This window comes from Lucilia sericata, unplaced genomic scaffold (assembly GCF_015586225.1).
Source record: "Lucilia sericata isolate MDLA Ls3-8-SP2 unplaced genomic scaffold, ASM1558622v1 Contig000819F_arrow, whole genome shotgun sequence".
In the NCBI taxonomy this organism is placed as follows: domain Eukaryota; kingdom Metazoa; phylum Arthropoda; class Insecta; order Diptera; family Calliphoridae; genus Lucilia; species Lucilia sericata.
The window spans coordinates 75764-92369 of NW_023994811.1; positions in this window are offsets into that span (position 1 = coordinate 75764).

Below are 16606 nucleotides of genomic sequence, written 5' to 3' on the forward strand. Positions count from 1 at the left end.
TCTGCCTTAATTATAAACAAATTTTTGCACCTACCTTAGATCAATTAACAGGGAAGACAGAAAAAACTGTTGATGGAACTCTGTTAACTACGTGTATTCTCAAGCAATAACAATAACAAATACATGTTAGTAACCTAAGAATACGCGTGGCCATTAAAGTTCCCTGTTTTTTTCTTTTCGTGGTTTATTGGCAGATAACACTTTAACTTTAAACTTTTTTTTTATTACAGAGATTTAACAATTCTTTTTATTTTTTATGGATTTTTCTTAAAGAATTTGATTTGTTTTTATTGTCAATTTAAGCTTATAAAGTAATAAAACAATAAAAAAATGAAAACAAAGTTTTATCTTGATTAAAGCGCAACATGCAACATAAACCAAAAAACACAAAAAATTTATAATAAGGACTCATTCCCCCCTAAAAGTAGACTGCGTGTGTGAGGAAAAAAAAGGGAAAGAGAATGAGAGAGTAATATTACATTAAGTTTACATTGTACATACATTTGTTATAATACTCGTATTAATACTCTTACACTTAAACAATCAAACTACAACATCAACATTCAAACAATAACAACAACAACAGCAAGAAGAAGTAACAACGCAATGTATTAATTAATTACATTTAAATTGTGATTAAGTAATTTAACACAAATTCATGCTGTGTATTGCAATTAAATATTGGTGTTGGTATTGTTGTTGTTGTTGTTCTTTTGTATTTGTTTGTTTTACATAGTATACATACATAAATACTTACATATACTTACATACATATGTATGTATGTTATCCGGCAGTTTGATAAGGAGGAGCCAAACTAGTGATTTCAAATAGTCAATTGCCTCTGCAATAGATTACTTGTGTTGGTTTAAATAACTAGTTTCTAAGGTGCTCTAAGGAAAAGAAAGAATAACGAGTTTTTTCCAGATTTATTAGGTATATAATCTCTTCTCTCTGCTTACTTGGGAGGACACTTAAGTGATGAGTAACTAACTTCCTTTCTGTATTTGGAAAAGGATACCTTGACTTCTTTTAAAACTGTTGGGTTTTCTAAGAGAGCAACACATAAAGATGTTTAAATATTCATACACTCATACAAATGAGTATGTATACTCATATAAATACATACATATGTATGTATAATATTTACTCAGTGAAACTAAATACTGGAGTAATACATAAATAAACAATACTACACCTTTTTATGCTCATTCTTTTTTATTTACACACACACACACACATGCCCAAACACACTTATTCTTATTTAGATTTATTTGACTTTCAATGGAGCATTAGGGTGGTATCAAAAACCCATATGAAACTCAAGAGTCAAATGATATTTCTAAACTGGAATTAAAGATTCTCGATTCCTTGTCCAACAGCAGATTGGATTCAAAATTATGTAGTTAAGGCACAACTCTTCTTGTTCGGATTGGTTTCATCTTTAATTTGTAGAGTTTCAACTGATATTGAAAACTCTAAAGCATAAGAAATTTATGACAAAGTCTATGTTGTGGTATTGAACTTTATCTCTCGATCTCTAGTCTAGAAAACTGATCGTCAAATCACAACAGTATACTTCTTTAACTCTATGCTCTGCAGAGACTTTCTGGCAACGTTGACTGAACAGATCAATGGATCTGCTTTAATGATTATATATTACAAGCCTGTAAAGTCCTAAAAAGTTTATCGTCTAAACTATCAACTTGTTTAAACTGAGGAGAAAAGTAAAGTCAAGTAGAACTCTTGAAATTTGACTATATATAGTCCCTCCGCATTCCTTAGTCGAATACACAGATCTTTCTTGTAATCAATAACAAAGTTTTGACCGTCGATATTACCTCCTCATTCCTTAGTAGAAGCAGCTCTATACACAGGTTTTCTTTGTAATCCATAACAGAACTGAACGTCTTCATATTCAATGATATTCCAACACCTTTTAACATTTACGAAAATTGAATGTTTTGCAAAGTTGTCGCAGAATTGAAGATTAAATATTCATCATTCACATAATAATTCGTTATTGGTTCAATTCCTGATCATCAGATGTCCACAGATCTTCTACATGTCTTACTAGCAGATGATATTTGATATTCGATGATATTTGAAAGACAAAACTATGCCTCGGGTAGGTTAATAGTGAGACTGACTTGAGGTCTTGGGTTCAATTCTCACCTGAGACACTGAACGTCTTCATATTCAATGATATTCCAACACCTTTTAACATTTACGAAAATTGAATGATTTGCAAAGTTGTCGCAGAATTGAAGATTAAATATTCATCATTCACATAATAATTCGTTATTGGTTCAATTCCTGATCATCAGATGTCCACAGATCTTCTACATGTCTTACTAGCAGATGATATTTGATATTCGATGATATTTGAAAGACAAAACTATGCCTCCGGTAGGTTAATAGTGAGACTGACTTGAGGTCTTGGGTTCAATTCTCACCTGAGACACTAGTAAAGGACCCGTTGGTGGTTTAGGTCTATTTCTTTTGGTTTGATGTAACATACATCCTTCTTTTCAAACTGACAAAATAACTTAACCCAACGCTTTTGCTGGATCAGTAAGTGAAGACTATCTACGCGATCCGAAATAAACCATTTTCGAAATGTACTACAAAACAAGACCTCAGGGGATGATGAATCAATCCATCGAAAGGTTAAGACAATAGGAGAAGACAATCTAGATAAATTGCTAGATCTTTTCATGATCAGTAACTTGAGGAACGAACTACAAAAGAAAGTTTAAGGTGATGAAAATTTGTAGTATATTCACTAGTCAGTCAATGAAATGGTCCAGGAAATAAAGTCTTTGCAAGAAGCTACTAAAACTTCTAGTGATTTTTTAATACAAATCAAAAGGGAGGAAATCATATGTAAAGCACCGTTAACCTCTCCAAATCAATGTGAAAACTGAGTAGCTAAAGTAATACTGTGTATTTGGTGGACCAAATGGGTACCTTCTATTATAACAGCTGAAATCGTGCCAAACGATAAAAAGGTATTGGTCACGATTGATTCATTTGAGACGAACATTAGCCGAAAGACGACTGAAATATGACCGGCACTAAGGTAATTTTCTGTATTTAGGGGACCAGAAACGTATCATATATTTAAAGCTGCTAAAATTGGGTCAGACGATCATAGGGTACACATATCGAATATAACTGATTCGTTAGAAGTGAGCATTTACCGAAAGACGCCTGAAATATGACAATACTCTCGGCCACACGTTGCAAGATCATTCAAAAACTAATTAGAAAATAGTGGTGGGAAAGTTTAGCCTCGACGGCCTAATAGTCCAGACTTTTCCCCACCCGACTACTGTTTATTTCGATCGAAGTAGAATGCTTTAACTGTTATACCCTTCACTTAAGAATTGAGTATCCGAATTAGACCTCTTTCTCGTTCTTGGTCTCAAAAATTGAAATTCTTGAAATTCTCTTTCTTTAGCCCTGACAATGTTCGCCAGACCTAAGCTCGGTAAATTTGTCTCAATAATCGAAGCCCCTACTCTCACTAATGATCTATAAACTCAGGCGAGATGTAAGAAATGCACTTGAAACTGAGGAGTGGTTTGTTCAATGTTAAATGGAGTATGTTAATCCATATATTTGGATTAGTTTTGGACCAGTCCTAGTCCTTTGAGGAGTACTCTTTACGTGTGCGTGTGCGGAGTAGATTCAATTTCTTCAGGGGGTTTCGACTTTTCGAATTGCCTCTAATGAACACACATACTTACTTATACCTACTCATACAAGCAACATTGCTTAAAAAATCCTAATACCCCGAACTCTACTATTGTCTTTCGTTTTTTCAACGAATTCAGTGGGTTCTTATTGTTGTTGCCGACGTTGTTTGCATAGTATTTGTTGTAGTTTATTGTCCTATTTTGCTCACCTTGCGACAATTTTCCATGTATTAAGAAGAACTAAGAAAAGGAAGAGGATGGGGGAGGGGGATAGAGTAAGGCAAGATAAGGTTGATGATGATGATAATGTTGGTTACCGTTGTGCGCGTAGTTGGAGACAAAATTTGTTAGAATCGTGTTGGCTTAATTAATTAAATTATATTAAGGATGGCTTTTATTATGCGCCATTAAATTATTTCTAATCTTTTGTTAAGGTTAATCCTAAGCCACCTAAAGTGAGCCAGTCACCAAAGGAAACAAACACACGAGACAAATGTAATGTTGCAAAGTGTGGGGGAATAAACTCAAAAGATAAAAATGGAAAAATAAAAAAAAGGAGCATTAGTAGCAATTGCAGACATGAGGTTGACTTTAAATAAAACACACAGTTACACAGAAAAGTAGAAAAAAATACATTGAAACCTGATTCTTGGTTTTAAATAACACAGTTAGATTGTGTATGTGTGAGTGTGTTTGGATATGTAATTAGAAAATAAATCCTACACTATGGGGTCCTACTATTTACAACGGTGTCATTTTTTCTTCATTATCTGTATTCTTTTTTTTTCCAAAACGCTGGCTGTAATAGCGAGAAAGAAAGAGTGAGAGAGTAAAACAAGAAGGACCGGCATAAAATTAACAACCAACTTTCATCATTAAGTCCACAGCCACAAATGAAATAAATGTAGGTTTTTATGAATTTTAACAGCAAATGAAGCTGTTGTAAATAGTTGTAAAAAATAGCAAAGACTAGCATTAGTTTAAGGTTATGTTAATAATATTCTTTAATTTCTTGTTTATGCCTAAAGGTGTTATGTTAAAGAATATATAGTGAATAATTTTTCCATTTTATGATAGTTATTTATGCTATGGGCTGTTTATTGCTGAGACTTTATCTTAAGTTAACATTTAATTAATTATAAAACATATATTTTTATGTTGTCCTTTAGGAAATTTTTGAGGTTATACAAATAATGTTAAAGTTCTGCGATGAGTTTTATTTTGACAACACGGATAAAGGATAACATTTTTTATCAGCAATAATTCGATGCAAAACTGTATTCTTACAAAAAAAAATCATATTTTTCACTACAGTCCAACTTTTTCAGAAAATTAAATTTTTGACAAAATATCCCATTTTTTAAATTTCTTTACTAAAACTTTGATATTTTACTATAAATTTTATATTTTACTAAAAATATGATTTTTAATAAAAAATATGATTTTCAATAAAAATTAATTTTTTTCACTAAAAATTAAATTTTTCACCGAAAATAAGAATTTTCACGAAAATAGAACTAGAACTGAACTAGAACTGAACTAGAACTGAACTAGAACTGAACTAGAACTGAACTAGAACTGAACTAGAACTGAACTAGAACTGAACTAGAACTGAACTAGAACTGAACTAGAACTGAACTAGAACTGAACTAGAACTGAACTAGAACTGAACAAGAACTGAACTAGAACTGAACTAGAACTGAACTAGAACTGAACTAGAACTGAACTAGAACTGAACTGAACTAGAACTGAACTAGAACTGAACTAGAACTGAACTAGAACTGAACTAGAACTGAACTAGAACTGAACTAGAACTGAACTAGAACTGAACTAGAACTGAACTAGAACTGAACTAGAACTGAACTAGAACTGAACTAGAACTGAACTAGAACTGAACTAGAACTGAACTAGAACTGAACTAGAACTGAACTAGAACTGAACTAGAACTGAACTAGAACGGAACTAGAACTGAACTAGAACTGAACTAGAACTGAACTAGAACTGAACTTGAACTGAACTAGAACTGAACTAGAACTGAACTAGAACTGAACTAGAACTGAACTAGAACTGAACTAGAACTGAACTAGAACTGAACTAGAACTGAACTAGAACTGAACTAGAACTGAACTAGAACTGAACTAGAACTGAACTAGAACTGAACTAGAACTGAACTAGAACTGAACTAGAACTGAACTAGAACTGAACTAGAACTGAACTAGAACTGAACTAGAACTGAACTAGAACTGAACTAGAACTGAACTAGAACTGAACTAGAACTGAACTAGAACTGAACTAGAACTGAACTAGAACTGAACTAGAACTGAACTAGAACTGAACTAGAACTGAACTAGAACTGAACTAGAACTGAACTAGAACTGAACTAGAACTGAACTAGAACTGAACTAGAACTGAACTAGAACTGAACTAGAACTGAACTAGAACTGAACTAGAACTGAACTAGAACTGAACTAGAACTGAACTAGAACTGAACTAGAACTGAACTAGAACTGAACTAGAACTGAACTAGAACTGAACTAGAACTGAACTAGAACTGAACTAGAACTGAACTAGAACTGGACTAGAACTGAACTAGAACGGACTAGAACGACTAGAACTGAACTAGAACTGAACTAGAACTGAACTAGAACTGAACTAGAACTGAACTAGAACTGAACTAGAACTGAACTAGAACTGAACTAGAAACTGAACTAGAACTGAACTAGAACTGAACTAGAACTGAACTAGAACTGAACTAGAACTGAACTAGAACTGAACTAGAACTGAACTAGAACTGAACTAGAACTGAACTAGAACTGAACTAGAACTGAACTAGAACTGAACTAGAACTGAACTAGAACTGAACTAGAACTGAACTAGAACTGAACTAGAACTGAACTAGAACTGAACTAGAACTGAACTAGAACTGAACTAGAACTGAACTAGAACTGAACTAGAACTGAACTAGAACTGAACTAACTGAACTAGAACTGAACTAACTGAAACTAGAACTGAACTAGAACTGAACTAGAACTGAACTAGAACTGAACTAGAACTGAACTAGAACTGAACTAGAACTGAACTAGAACTGAACTAGAACTGAACTAGAACTGAACTAGAACTGAACTAGAACTGAACTAGAACTGAACTAGAACTGAACTAGAACTGAATTTGAATTGAACTGAATTTGAATTGAACTGAATTTTCTTGCTCATACACTCTTTGAATTTTAAACTTAAATTTCAAAACATCAATTGTCATGCTATGTAATCGTACTATCCTTTTTTTTGGCTAATAGTTATAGTTTTTTAATAGCATTTCAAAACTTTGTGTGGGCTTTAAATCTTTTACAGCCTGACAATCATCAGTAAATCAATTTTCACACCTTTTAGCTTAGCCCAAGGGTTACTGCTAAATATGTAACAAAATTTTGCAACACTCAATACTACTGACTGATTGACAGACTGACGGACTGTATGGCTATTTTAATTAAATTTTAAAATAAATTTCAAACTATTTTTTTTTTTTTCATATTTGTTTTTTCCTATATTTTCTGGTTAACACACATACTATTTGTGGCAGTTTGTAGGAGTTGCTGTCGGTTGTAGTTGCTGTTGTTATAAATGTCATTTACAAATGAAATATCCTTGCAGGGCATGAACAATATTTTCACACTCATTCAAACGTTCAGTCATCCATCTATCTAGCTATTCGTTTATTTAAACATTCGTTTATGTATTTGTCAAGTTGTGTGTGTATTTTTTTTTTCTTTTTGCTCTCCCATCCCTTGGCATTTTACATGTTTTGTCACTAGATCTAATTATGGTTTCCTTTTTCATTATTGAGTATAAACGTTGGACATCCGGTTTAATAATATTATTCAATACTTCCTTTTTTGTAACTTCACCCTCTTTTTTCCATTTTTTTTTTATTTATTTCTATTTTTATCTTTGTATTTACTTTGGTTGGTTGTTTGTCAATTTCAATATGTTAAGTGGGGAATAAATAGAAGGGAGAATAACATCGATTTGTTAGAGCATATTTTAGCATATTTTCTTCAAAATAGCATTTATTTTTTTGTTTTTAACAGAGTGGGACAGAGTGAAAAATATCGACATTCCGAATTTCAAAATCTTAAGGATTAAACCACCATTCTTCATTTCATTTGCTTAAGATATTTTAAGCGAAACTTTTGCCTTCTTAACACTTCATGTAGTTGTCAAAAGTCAAGGGTTCCAAGTCCTGCAGGCAAAATATAAATTATAATTTTGTTTTTGTTGTTGCATTTTTATAAAAATATGATGTTAAACTTATGAAACATACACGACATACAATTCAACAAACAAAGTTTAATGATGACAATAATGAATAATATAAAAAGGAAGAAAACTACATAGAAACACAGGAAGTGGTGCAACTGAAAGCAAAAACCTCTAAAAGAAAGGGGGGTTCAAATGAAAAAAAAACTTAAAGAAAAACTTGAAACTTTATCCTTTAAGTGGAGAGAAAAAGGCAAACTGATGAAGAAATGTCTTCATCGGTTAAATGAATAGAATGAATGAATGATAGTCTGTTGAGATATGGCTGAATAATCCTGCAAAAGAAAAAATATAACAACTACAACTACATTAACTAAAGAAATGCATGGTGTTGACTTAAGTTATACACAGGATTCAAGATTAAAACAAAAAAAAAAAAAACAAAAAAAAACTCTAGCAGTAACAAGGAATTCAATGTTAATTTTGTTGATTGCTTTTTTCACTCTTGAATTTTTTCCCCCTTTTTTCTTTCGCCCACCTCTCTTGTTTCCAAGCAAATAAATGCCAACTTATGAACAGAAATTTAAAAGTATGCTGACATTTGTTTTTTATACTTAAGTTAATCGTTTGCTTTATTAAAACATTCCTCTTAAGTGATAAGGCAGCCAGGGGATAGCAAGAGTTATGACTTGACAAAATGACCAATTTTCTTCTAGACATTAATAAAATTAAATAAATAAAAGCAACAAAGAATGAAAAAGAAAACGCTTAAAAATACATTTGTTTTAATTAAAAATGTCAATAATGTTAAAAAGGCTTAAGTTTTTTTTTCCAGCAGAATTTCAATCATAAAAGGAATTAATTTCTTTGAAAACAAACAATTTAGTAAAATAATCATGTTTGTGATGAAGTGATTATATATTGCAGGAAGAAACGGAAAGCATACAGCACAGATAATAATCAAATTAGTTTGTAACTAGAGTGAACTGCTTCCTTTAAAATGTTGATTTAATCAAATATCATAGAACTCTGCTGAATTTATTTAATTTTTAATCATGACAAATTTCGACCTGACTTGAAGTAGAACAGAACTAGAGCGGAACTAGAACAGAACTAGAACAGAACTAGAATAGAACTAGAACAGAACTAGAACAGAACTAGAACAGAACTAGAACAGAACTAGAACAGAACTAGAACAGAACTAGAACAGAACTAGAACAGAACTAGAACAGAACTAGAACAGAACAGAACTAGAACAGAACTAGAACAGAACTAGAACAGAACTAGAACAGAACTAGAACAGAACTAGAACAGAACTAGAACAGAACTAGAACAGAACTAGAACAGAACTAGAACAGAACTAGAACAGAACTAGAACAGAACTAGAACAGAACTAGAACAGAACTAGAACAGAACTAGAACAGAACTAGAACAGAACTAGAACAGAACTAGAACAGAACTAGAACAGAACTAGAACAGAACTAGAACAGAACTAGAACAGAACTAGAACAGAACTAGAACAGAACTAGAACAGAACTAGAACAGAACTAGAACTAGAACAGAACTAGGACAGAACTAGAACAGAACTAGAACAGAACTAGAACAGAACTAGAACTAGAACTAGAACTAGAACAGAACTAGAACAGAACTAGAACAGAACTAGAACAGAACTAGAACAGAACTAGAACAGAACTAGAACAGAACTAGAACAGAACTAGAACAGAACTAGAACAGAACTAGAACAGAACTAGAACAGAACTAGAACAGAACTAACAGAACTAGAACAGAACTAGTTCAGATAGAACTGAACTAGAGCTAAACTAGAGCTAAACTTGAACTAAACTAGAACTAACCTAGAACTAACCTAGAACTAAACTAGAACTAAACTGGAACTAAACTAGAACTAAACTGGATCTACACTAGAACTAAACTAGAACTCAACTAGAATTAAACTAGAAATAACAAGAACTTAACTAGAATTTATTTAGAACTGTAATAGGAGAGACGCCCAGTAAAAAGTTATATAAAAAAGCCCTTTTTTATAAAAGGGACTCATTCTCTCTCCCTCACCCTCAAAAAAAAAAAAGAAAAAACTTTGAACAAAAAAAGGAAAATTGTAAAAACAACAAATCAAAACATTTCAAAGAATATTAAAAGATGAACAAAAAATATTGTTTTTAACATGTTTTTGAATGATAGCATGGGTGTCCTTTGATGTTATTACAAACGGTTTACTCACACACATTCCCTATTTCTGCGACGGTTGTTGCTGGTGGGTCAATATAAGTTCTATGAAAGTAGGATGAAAACTTAATGTTTTTTTTTTTTATTGAGCTCAGCGAAATAATAACATCAGCAGCTAGAACAGGAATAAATATGAAATAAAACTGGTTTTTCATACTTTAAAGATGCTGGCTGAATGGTTGGCAGTTTTGTCTATACATCTTATTGTCAATGTGTTGTTGAGTTTCTTCATCTACATGTTGTATTGAGACAAATAAATCGCTCATAATACCAATTTCTACAACACCATCACGAACAATTGTATTTATATTTCGTGACAAAAATCATTTATCGACATGACACGTCAGTCACATCACAACAACAGCAACAGACAATACAAACGCCCACACACTCAGAGACACTTTCACTTATACATACTCATACTTATAGGACAGACATTTCGTAGGGACCCCTTAAGCCATTAGACATCATGAAGCATCCAGCCAGCAATAAAAACCAATCAATATTTATGGCATTGCACACCCATCAGCACCAGCAGCAGCCAGCAAAACATTTGTTTATTTCAAACGAACATCTTAATTGAACAATTGTTGTTGTCTCGCCTCTCTGCGCTCTGTAAAGAAATTAAAAATCGTCCAGAATAAGTGAATGATGCCTTAGAAGGAGGGGATGCGGGGTTGAGGGACATGTGTGATGGAGAGGAAAACAATGAATGATACAAGTAAATAAAATAGATTTAATTAATTTATATATAAACACTTCAATACTTTTGTGTATTTTCTATAATATTGTTCAAGGATTTGATATTTATTGTTTTGTAAATAACAATTGTAAATTGTGAGAAATTGCTACAAGCATTTGCCACTTGTTGACAACTGCTACTAGCAGAAGGATGTGTCCAAGGACTTTTTTCAATATCTCTATTCTAAACTTTATTAACGTAGTTTAAATTGTAATTAAATTTAATTTAAACGTATTTTTATTGAAGAAATCTGTTGATTTATAAAAATTCATTAGTTTAAGTATTAGAATATTTTTCCTGTAGAACTTTAAAGATCAAAACGAAAACCTATTACTATTTTCGTTTTAATAATCCTTGCTGCATTTGTGTGAATAGCTCTAGGACAACCAAAACCAAATTCGTTTAACTAAAACTTTATAAACTCAATTTTTTTTCTTATTTTTTGAAAATGACTCCATTATGTTGTCAAAACTTATTCCAAATATTGTATTTTACTAAAAACAAAACTGCAGTTTAAAAACACATTTAATTATATTTTATTACTAATACTTAAACTTATGACATTTGTGGTTTTCATTAGTATTATTATGTCAGTTTTTGTTTGCAGGTAAGGTACCCGATAGATTTTTAATACCAAATAAATACTTTTTAAACGATTTTAAATCAGAAATTAAAGGAAATTTGACATGAAGTCATTTCCCAACTTAGAGCCTTTAAGTAATCTAAAGTGTAAACAATTTATACTTCACACAGTAAAATCTACTGACATATTGGACTCGTATCAGCTAGAGTTGCGGGGTATAATTAAGAAACTATGTACGTACTTAAAAAAGGTTCTTTTTTCAGAATTAAATAGTATTTAACCATAGTTTTTTTAACCATAGTTTATGTGTATATTTAAAAAAAAAAAAAAAGAAAAAAAAAAAAAAAACAAACAAACAAAGAAGAGTTAATATATTAAAATTTTGTGGTTGTTAATGTAAAAGTATTTTTTTTCTAAATATAATGCAGCAATTAACTAATAACAATCCGGCATAACTAGAAATACAAGAGTCAAAAGAACTAGAACATAACTAGAACAGAACTAGAACAGAACTAGAACTGAACTAGAACTAGAACTAGAACAGAACTAGAACAGAACTAGAACAGAACTAGAACAGAACTAGAACAGAACTAGAACAGAACAGAACTAGAACAGAACTAGAACAGAACTAGAACAGAACTAGAACAGAACTAGAACAGAACTAGAACAGACAGAACTAACAGAACTAGAACAGAACTAGAACAGAACTAGAACAGAACTAGAACAACTAGAACAGAACTAGAACAACTAGAACTGAACTAGAACAAAACTAGAACAGAACTAGAACAAAACTAGAACAAAACTAGAAACAAAACTAGAACAAAACTAGAACAAAACTAGAACAAAACTAGACAAAACTAGAACAAAAACTAGAACAAAACTAGAACAAAACTAGAACTGAACTAGAACTGAACTTGAACTGAACTAGAACTGAACTTGAACTGAACTAGAACTGAACTAGAACTGAACTAGAACTGAACTAGAACTGAACTAGAAATGAACTAGAACTGAACTAGAACTAAACTGGAACTGAACTAGAAATGAACTAGAACTAAACTAGAACTGAACCAGAAATGAACCAAACTGAACTAGAACTGAACTAGAACTGAACTAGAACTGAACTAGAACTGAACTAGAACTGAACTAGAACTGAACTAGAACTGAACTAGAACTGAACTAGAACTGAACTAGAAACTGAACTAGAACTGAACTAGAACTGAACTAGAACTGAACTAGAACTGAACTAGAACTGAACTAGAACTGAACTAGAACTGAACTAGAACTGAACTAGAACTGAACTAGAACTGAACTAGAACTGAACTAGAACTGAACTAGAACTGAACTAGAACTGAACTAGAACTGAACTAGAACTGAACTAGAACTGAACTAGAACTGAACTAGAACTGAACTAGAACTGAACTAGAACTGAACTAGAACTGAACTAGAACTGAACTAGAACTGAACTAGAACTGAACTAGAACTGAACTAGAACTGAACTAGAACTGAACTAGAACTGAACTACAACTGAACTACAACTGAACTACAACTGAACTAGAACTGAACTAGAACTGAACTAGAACTGAACTAGAACTGAACTAGAACTGAACTAGAACTGAACTAGAACTGAACTAGAACTGAACTAGAACTGAACTAGAACTGAACTAGAACTGAACTAGAACTGAACTAGAACTGAACTAGAACTGAACTAGAACTGAACTAGAACTGAACTAGAACTGAACTAGAACTGAACTAGAACTGAACTAGAACTGAACTAGAACTGAACTAGAACTGAACTAGAACTGAACTAGACTGAACTAGAACTGAACTAGAACTGAACTAGAACTGAACTAGAACTGAACTAGAACTGAACTAGAACTGAACTAGAACTGAACTAGAACTGAACTAGAATGAACTAGAACTGAACTAGAACTGAACTAGAACTGAACTAGAACTGAACTAGAACTGAACTAGAACTGAACTAGAACTGAACTAGAACTGAACTAGAAACTGAACTAGAACTGACTAGAACTGAACTAGAACTGAACTAGAACTGAACTAAACTGAACTAGAACTGACTAAACTGAAACTAGAACTGAACTAGAACTGAACTAGAACTGAACTAGAACTGAACTAGAACTGAACTAGAACTGAACTAGAACTGAACTAGAACTGAACTAGAAACTGAACTAGAACTGAACTAGAACTGAACTAGAACTGAACTAGAACTGAACTAGAACTGAACTAGAACTGAACTAGAACTGAACTAGAACTGAACTAGAACTGAACTAGAACTGAACTAGAACTGAACTAGAACTGAACTAGAACTGAACTAGAACTGAACTAGAACTGAACTAGAACTGAACTAGAACTGAACTAGAACTGAACTAGAACTGAACTAGAACTGAACTAGAACTGAACTAGAACTGAACTAGAACTGAACTAGAACTGAACTAGAACTGAACTAGAACTGAACTAGAACTGAAAGAACTGAACTAGAACTGAACTAGAACTGAACTAGAACTGAACAAGAACTGAACTAGAACTGAACTAGAACTGAACTAGAACTGAACTAGAACTGAACTAGAACTGAACTAGAACTGAACTAGAACTGAACTAGAACAGAACTAGAACAGAACTAGAACAGAACTAGAACAGAACTAGAACAGAACTAGAACAGAACTAGAACAGAACTAGAACAAAACTAGAACAAAACTAGAACAAAACTAGAACAAAACTAGAACAAACTAGAACTGAACTAGAACTGAACTAGAACTGAACTAGAACTGAACTAGAACTGAACTAGAAATGAACTAGAACTGACTAGAAATGAACTAGAACTGAACTAGAAATAAACTGGAACTGAACTAGAACTGAACTAGAAAACTAAACTAGACTGAACCAGAAATGAACCAAAACTGAACTAGAACTGAACTAGAACTGGAAACTAGAACTGAACTAGAACTGAACTAGAAACTGAACTAGAACTGAACTAGAACTGACTAGAACTGAACTAGAACTGAACTAGAACTGAACTAGAACGAACCTAGAAACTGAACTAGAACTGAAACTAGAACTGAACTAGAACCTGAACTAGAACTGGAACTAGAACTGAACTAGAACTGAACTAAGAACTGAACTAGAACTTGAACTAGAACTGAACGAGAACTGACTAACGGATGAACTTAACTAAGAACTGAACTAACTGAACTAGACTGAACTAGAACTAGAACTGAACTAGAACTGAACTAGAACTGAACTAGAACTGAACTAGAACTGAACTAGAACTGAACTAGAACTGAACTAGAACTGAACTAGAACTGAACTAGAACTGAACTAGAACTGAACTAGAACTGAACTAGACTGAACTAGAACTGAACTAGAACTGAACTAGAACTGAACTAGAACTGAACTAGAACTGAACTAGAACTGAACTAGAACTGAACTAGAACTGAACTAGAACTGAACTAGAACTGAACTAGATGAACTAGAACTGAACTAGAACTGAACTAGAACTGAACTAGAACTGAACTAGAACTGAACTAGAACTGAACTAGAACTAAACTAGAACTGAACTAGAACTGAACTAGAACTGAACTAGAACTGAACTAGAACTGAACTAGAACAGAACTAGAACAGAACTAGAACAGAACTAGAACAGAACTAGAACAGAACTAGAACAGAACTAGAACATAACTAGAACACAACTAGAACATAACTAGAACAGAACTAGAAACAGAACTAGAACAGAACTAGAACAGAACTAGAACAGAACTAGAACAGAACTAGAACAGACTAGAACAGAACTAGAACAGAACTAGAAACAGAAACTAGAACAGAACTAGACCAGAATAGAACAGAACAAGAACTGAACTAGAACTGAACTAGAAACTGAACTAGAACTGAACTAGAACTGAACTAGAACTGAACTAAGAACTGAACTAGAACTGAACTAGAACTGAACTAGAACTGAACTAGAACTGAACTAGAACTGAACTAGAACTGAACTAGAACTGAACTAGAACTGAACTAGAACTGAACTAGAACTGAACTAGAACTGAACTAGAAAACTGAACTAGAACTGAACTAGAACTGAACTAGAACTGAACTAGAACTGAACTAGAAATGAACTAGAACTGACTAGAACTGAACTAGAACTAGAACTGAACTAGAACTGAACTAGACTGAACTAGAACTGAACTAGAACTGAACTAGAACTGAACTAGAACTGAACTAGAACTGAACTAGAACTGAACTAGATATGATTAGAACAAAACTAGAACAAAACTAGAACTGAACTAGAACTGAACTAGAACTGAACTAGAACTGAACTAGAACTGAACTAGAACTGAACTAGAACTGAACTAGAACTGAACTAGAACTGAACTAGAACTGAACTAGAACTAAACTGGAACTGAACTAGAAATGAACTAGAACTAAACTAGAACTGAACCAGAAATGAACCAAAACTGAACTAGAACTGAACTAGAACTGAACTAGAACTGAACTAGAACTGAACTAGAACTGAACTAGAACTGAACTAGAACTGAACTAGAACTGAACTAGAACTGAACTAGAACTGAACTAGAACTGAACTAGAACTGAACTAGAACTGAACTAGAACTGAACTAGAACTGAACTAGAACTGAACTAGAACTGAACTAGAACTGAACTAGAACTGAACTAGAACTGAACTAGAACTGAACTAGAACTGAACTAGAACTGAACTAGAACTGAACTAGAACTGAACTAGAACTGAACTAGAACTGAACTAGAACTGAACTAGAACTGAACTAGAACTGAACTAGAACTGAACTAGAACTGAACTAGAACTGAACTAGAACTGAACTAGAACTGAACTAGAACTGAACTAGAACTGAACTAGAACTGAACTAGAACTGAACTAGAACTGAACTAGAACTGAACTAGAACTGAACTAGAACTAACTAGAACTGAACTAGAACTGAACTAGAACTGAACTAGAACTGAACTAGAACTGAACTAGAACAGAACTAGAACAGAACTAGAACAGAACGAAAGAACTAGAACATAACTAGAACAAACTAGAACATAACTAGAACAGAA